The following is a 6,849-nucleotide window of genomic DNA, read 5'->3' as shown; positions in this document are numbered from 1 at the left end:
CGATAAATTCCAACCATTTCTTCCTCAACTCTTCTTTCTAAGGCAAGACATGCAACATTGATGTGTTATTGCCACAAATAACACAGGCACGAATTTGCTCCGCCATGTTAGCAACTTGCTGTTAGCTCCTACTAGCTGCAGAGAGACAATCTCCTGGCCAAAATCTTCCTGTCTTCCTGTGGGCGGTCACAAGCCAAGGTGGGCGAGGCCATGAATAATTGTTTTCCCTGCGGCGTCATTTGGAAGGGCTTTTTCTGATTCGCTTGTTTTTCTGTGTATTTTCTTTCATTGGCTAATGCGGGCAATGGGGGTAGAAGATCATTTTCACGTGCAGCATGCATATGCAACTTGGAGTGAGCTATAGTATTTCGAAAGGAACAAGTATTAAACAGTTTCTCGGTGAATGAGACCTTTAAGTAGCAACAGTGTGTTCTTGGACACTGTTCCACCCCACCTTTACACACACGCGCGCACACACACACACATAGTGCTGGGCGGTATGACCAAAAATGTATATCACGGTATTTTTCAAAATTCTTACGGTTTCACGGTATATGACGGTATTCCCCCCCCATGCATAATCAGATGTTCAGCATTTTCTACAGGTTGAGAGAGGAATTGCTGGAGTACATTGACTAAGGATGGTCTATTTTACTGTCATGATGTAGAATAACTCCACACTAATGCAATGGGGTAATGCAGTTTTGCATGGCCCCAGAAAATGATGCTGTTTACAAAGAGCCACTCATGATTGTAATGAAGAATCTAATCAGAATGCAAAGACAATTGCAGTCAAAATACAGAACTTTTACTGTGCAAATTTCACAAACATCTTGCAATAATTATACTTTTTTGAAAATTATACAATTTAAAATAAAACCTCTCTGCTAATACTTACTCTGTCAAATAGGCCTATCAGAAACATGCCTTATTGTTATTGTGTGGTTTACATGACGTTAGTGGTAGGCTAACGTTAACTTCATATGGATGTGGATGTCTTGTTAGCCTGCCATGAGCTTTGGTTCGGTTCGCTAGGCAAAACATTAACAAAAAAGTTTGTTTTGGTGCACTGATGACAGTCTGGATTATTTCTAACTAGCCAGCTAGTATTGCTCAGTGCATGTCTATAACCATAGACAACATGCTTTACTTGCTACCTGGATAATTTCAGTGAATATTCTTAAGGTGAGATGAACATTAAACGTCACTGTGTTCGGTGGGTTGCTAACTAACGACATCACCTACTGGCCAGCTAGTTACAGCTGTTGAACAATCTCAATAGAATTTTTGTGACAGTAATCCTTTTCAATGGAGTATCCCTCAACGTTTTTCCTTAACTAAAGAAACAATTTAAGGTATTCTGTGCAACTAAGAGGATCATTGGAGCACCACTCCCCTCCCTGCAGGACATTTACACCACCCGCCTCACCCGCAAAGCACTAATGATTGTCAAGGACACAACCCACCCTGCACACGAACTGTTCAGCCTCCTGCCCTCTGGAAAGAGGTACAGGAGCCTCCGCTCCCGCACCACCAGACTTGCAAGTAGCTTCATCCACCAAGCAATCAGGATGCTGAACACTCTACCCACTCTCCCATCACTGACAGCCCCCCCCCCCCCCACCCACCAGCCAGCCAAGAACCTAGGATCCTGTCTACCCTAACCCCCCCCCCCAACACCGCCCTGTGGAACTGCACTGTGACTGCGCAGCCTAACGTGTTGCTGCTTCACATCAAGCCTGATATACTTGATATTACTGCATACTGCATATCAATGTAAATATACAGGTCACACAAGCACAAGTTTAAACTTCATGTAACTGTTAAGACTATATAAATATACAACACAACTACCTTTTTTTTTTTTGATATATGTCCTATATTTCTATTTTTGATACATACATGTTCTATATTTCAGTCTCGCACTTTAATTTAATGTTTATTGTCTATGGCTATGTCCATAGTATGTCTATGTCTGTATTTAAAGCATGTCTATGTCTGCATGGGAAAGTAAGAAACGAAATTTCAATTCTTTGTATGACCAGTGCATGTAAAGACAATAAAAGCCGACTCGACTCGAACACCCTTAAATTAAACCCCTTAAGGAGAAATTAAGCCTTAAGGGTCATACTTCACGGGGAAAACTTCAGGTGTTTTGTGTTTACCCTCACTATGCCTCGCAGTGGCACCATGCGTGCGTGTGAAAAAAGTCCCGTCTGAAACACTGTCGCGCGGCGCAGCGTTCCAAACGTTGTGTAATCAAATACACCGGTATATAAAAAAATCATATCATAACGAAAATATACACCGGTATACCGCCCAGCACCACACACACACACACACACACACACACACACACACACACACACACACACACACACACACACACACACACACACACACACACACACACACACACACACACACACACCTCCCTCGGGGCAGCCTTGGTGGTTGCCGGTTCGAACCCCGACCAGTAGGCACGGCTGAAGTGCCCTTGAGCAAGGCACCTAACACCCCTCACTGCTCCCCGAGCGCCGCTGTTGATGCAGGCAGCTCACTGCGCCGGGATTAGTGAGTGCTTCACCTCACTGTGTGTACACTGTGTGCTGTGTGTGTTTCACTAATTCACAGATTGGGATAAATGCAGAGACCAAATTTCCCTCACGGGATCAAAAGAGTATTTATACTGATACCCCACCTTTATGTGGCCCTTTAGCGGTGAACAAAAGCCCGCCCATAAATATCAGTAACACCTTTTAAAATGTACCCAACCAGTGGGATTTATTACATCAAGATAAACCATAACAAGACACTATAGACATGACGCAAAGTCCAAATCAAAAGACGAGACAACATCCCAGGCTGAGAGGCAGCAAGACAGCCAGCAGCCCCCACACCAAAAGCCTCCCCAGGAACAGGATCCTCAAGCCCCTTTACCAAAGATAATGAATGCGTAGCAAGATGGGTCGTCCTAGTTCATGTCTATGAGGGCAAAGTGGAGTTCAGTCAGAGACGGGCTCTGGTTCAGTTCCCGCCTGCACAGGGGCGTGTCACTGACGTATGACTGACATTTAAACGCCTCGGTTCCACGCCAGACAGAAGCTGGAGTACAAAATAAACTTGTGTAGACCTTCATTAATGTTGATTTTCTCCTGACTGGAGGGTCATACTGTCACAACATTCTCCTGAAATGGGGAGGAGGGTTTGGAGATCATGACACCATGTCCGAAATGTGCATCCATTGCTCAGAAAAAAAGGGCTTTGACAAATGCTGGGAAATTCTTGGATTCTGCCATACACCTCAATGTTAAAAAGGGAGCCCGATCACTGCATAAATGGAGGATAATGGCCCCCCTCGTGCGGGGTGTGTACTACTGCTACCCTATTTGCATACATTTCTGGGCACAGGAAATGGCCTCTTAGGAAGTATCTTCGTAATCAACCATCTTTGCTTTTACTCCTGATCAATCAGCTGGCCAGGGGGGTATTCCATCAACCTCGCTAAAGGCCAAACCTGGCTTATTTCGATAAGTCTCGCTAATTATAATTAATGAGGTTAACGTGAATCCCAGCTTGGTAACCATGGGAATCTATGCCACAGAACTAACCTGCTCCGTAGCAGGTTAACTTTCAAGCTAAATTAAGCTGTGTTGCAAAAAAAAACAATCAGTCGGAAAATGAGTCCAAAAAGATGATTCCTTCAACCTGGGGTTTCATCACCTAGCCTACAAATTCTAAAATAGAAGTAGGCCTATAGAAATGTTTTTTTTCCGACAGTGCACCAAGCATGGATTTACACATTCACTACCTCCAAAGAATGTATGAAGATTATACGATTAAACATGTTTTGAACTTCACATGCGTGTGGTTCTAGGAATCGTGCTACTCTGCGTCACTTGCGTTCGGTGGTGGTGTAACGTGCAGCGAGACGGTATAGGAAAGGAATTACATTCTTGCGTGTTCGCAGGTTCGCTTCCCATACGAAGTATTAAGGCTACATTGTTTATCACCTTGATAATGGCATTTTTAGTTATAATCTTTGATGAAAGACATATGTCTACTGCTGATAAAGGGTCATGCACATTTGGCTGTTCAGTGACAAATTGCCAGTGGGATATATTATATCTGATGCAAGCCAAAGGATAATTATTCTGTAGCCTAGGCAGCTAATAATTAAAACTGCTTCATGTGTCGACGATTGTTCATGAATGTCAAATCAACTGTGTGCTACACAGATCAAAAACTAGGCATAAATTGAATTGAAAGCCATTGCATTTCAGATCATTTTACTTCAAACACTTTGGGACTTATGGGAGACAATAGGCTATTATGTTGATACTAATTTATTTTATGACCACCTAGACAATAATTTGGAGTGAACTCTTTTAATATAAGAACGTAGGCTATAGATAGTTTTGAATATATGCCAAAGTTGTTTTTGAGTTTATACTATTTATTCATTTACTCCTTTTGTTCAAGCATAGACTGTAGACTAGTCTATGTGTTCAAGAGTGAAGCCAATCAAACTCGCAATTGATTTCAAACCATTAGCATTGATGTTTTAAATGTAGCCTATGCTTTCATTATTCTCCCATTTCTGGAGGTGGGGGGACAATTTTCAAGACGTCTTTTCAGTGCAATCAGTCGTCATTCTGTGACTTTACTTCATTTGAATATCTGTGTGCATGCATTAAGTCTTCTCCTCAGATTTTATTACTGACAATTTACAGGCCTCCAAAACATTCAGCAAAAGTTTTTCTTGAAGAGCTAGGTGAACTGCTATCAGTTGTTTGCATAGAGTTTGACTGTCTTATTATATCAGGGGATCTAAACTTGCATGTGGATAATCCTGAAAACAATTACGCCAAGGAATTCATTGCACTAATCAATACTTTCTCCCTAACACAGCATGTACAGGGGCCAACACACTCTCTAGGCCATACCCTCGACCTTGTTATCACAAAGGGTCTCGATGTCTCTACAGCTGTTAAAGACCTGGCCTTATCTGATCATTTCTGCATGTTCTTTGATGTGTCTATGTCCCCACACACTCAAAACACAGCTATGATGGTAAAAAGGAGAATCATAAATGACAGACAAGTGCTCTCTGTGAGCAAGCACTTTCACTAAAGTCAAGTCAACTGTCAGACTCTGAAGACTTATTTGATCACTTTAATGCAAAAATGGCAAACATTATGGATGACATTGCTCCATTACAATTCAAGAAAGTTAAGGACAAACAGAAAGCACCATGGAGGCAAAATCCAGCAGTTAAACTTCTAAAAAGAGAGTGTAGGAAGACTGAAAGAAAATGGCGTAAATACAAACTTCAGATCCACTATGAAATCCATAAAGAGATGCTCCGCACATATAACTCTGAAATATGCAAAGCAAGACAGTCTTTCTTTTCTAACATTATCAATAGAAGTTCAAATAACACTCGTATTCTATTTTCAACTGTTGATAAGTTAACAAATCCCCCCTCACAATTAGCGCCTGAACTTCTCTCAACTAATAAATGCAATGAGTTTTCATCTTTTTTTAAAGGTAAAATTGACAAAATCAGACTCAACATATCTGCTCAATTACAAATTCAACAACCTGAACTTCCAGCAACAAACAGAGGGAAACTAAACTTGATGTCAGAGTTCAGCTTGATAGACTACGAAACACTTGAAAAAACGGTACAGAATCTCAGCTCTTCCACATGTGTCTTAGACACTCTGCCTAAGTCACTGAAAACAGCTGTTGTAAAGCCACTTCTCAAGAAGAATAACCTGGATGCCTCCATGCTAAACAATTACAGGCCCATATCCAATCTACCTTTTATTGGCAAAATTATTGAAAAAGTAGTCTTTAATCAATTAACCACCTTCCTAACATCAAATGGGTATTTTGATTACTTTCAGTCTGGTTTTCGGGCAAATCACAGCACTGAAACAGCTCTCATTAAAGTTTCCAATGACATACGCCTCAACACAGATTCAGGTAAAACATCAGTCCTAGTGCTACTGGACCTTTGTGCAGCATTTGACACTGTTGATCACAATATTTTACTACACAGACTAGAACACTGGGTTGGATTTACAGGCATAGTTATCAGCTGGCTAAAATCATATCTACAAGAAAGGAGCTTCTTTGCCACTTAGCCACTATTATTCAACCTCTATATGCTCCCACTTGGACAAATCATTCAAAATAATTTGATTTCATATCATAGCTATGCAGATGACACACAAATTTACTTAGCTCTATCACCAAACGACTATGGTCCTCTTGAATCTATGTGTCAGTGTATAGAACAAATCAACACCTGGATGTCTCAAAATTTTCTTCAGCTGAACAAAGAAAAAACTGAAGTAATTATAGTTGGTAAAAATGAGGAAAGACTTAGGGTTGCCACTCTCCTTGACACAAAAGGGTTGAAGGCAAAGGATACTGTTAAAAATCTTGGTGTATTAATTGACAGTGATCTAAATTTCAACAGCCACATGAAAGCGATAACTAAATCAGCTTTTTACCACCTCAAAAATATTGCCAAACTCAGAGGGCTGATGTCAAAACATGACTTGAGAAAAACTCATTCATGAATTTATCTCCAGCAGGGTTGATTACTGCAATGGACTGTTCACAGGCCTTCCTAAAAAGACTATTAAACAGCTTCAGATGATACAAAATGCAGCAGCTAGGACTCTAACAAAAACTAAAAGAACTGACCACATTACTCCAATTCTTAAGTCCTTGCACTGGCTTCCAGTAAGTCACAGAATTGACTTTAAAGCACTATTGCTTGTTTATAAATCAGTAAATGGAGCAGGACCTAAATACTTGTCAGACATGCTTCAG

At 40.9% G+C, this 6,849-nt stretch overlaps 1 long non-coding RNA gene across 1 annotated transcript in view; it reads left to right on the top strand.

Moving 5' to 3' along the window:
• The first annotated feature begins 273 nt into the window (after positions 1-273).
• LOC121689872 overlaps positions 274-6,849 on the top strand; it is a 9,899-nt gene continuing 3,323 nt past the window's right edge. The window contains exons 1-2 of the long non-coding RNA XR_006024912.1: positions 274-416; positions 5,100-5,103. This is a non-coding gene — a long non-coding RNA (uncharacterized LOC121689872). The remainder of the gene's footprint in view (positions 417-5,099; positions 5,104-6,849) is intronic.

The sequence above is a fragment of the Alosa sapidissima genome, chromosome 18, assembly GCF_018492685.1.
Source record: "Alosa sapidissima isolate fAloSap1 chromosome 18, fAloSap1.pri, whole genome shotgun sequence".
Classification (NCBI taxonomy): domain Eukaryota; kingdom Metazoa; phylum Chordata; class Actinopteri; order Clupeiformes; family Clupeidae; genus Alosa; species Alosa sapidissima.
This window is presented reverse-complemented; position numbering and strand designations above follow the sequence as displayed.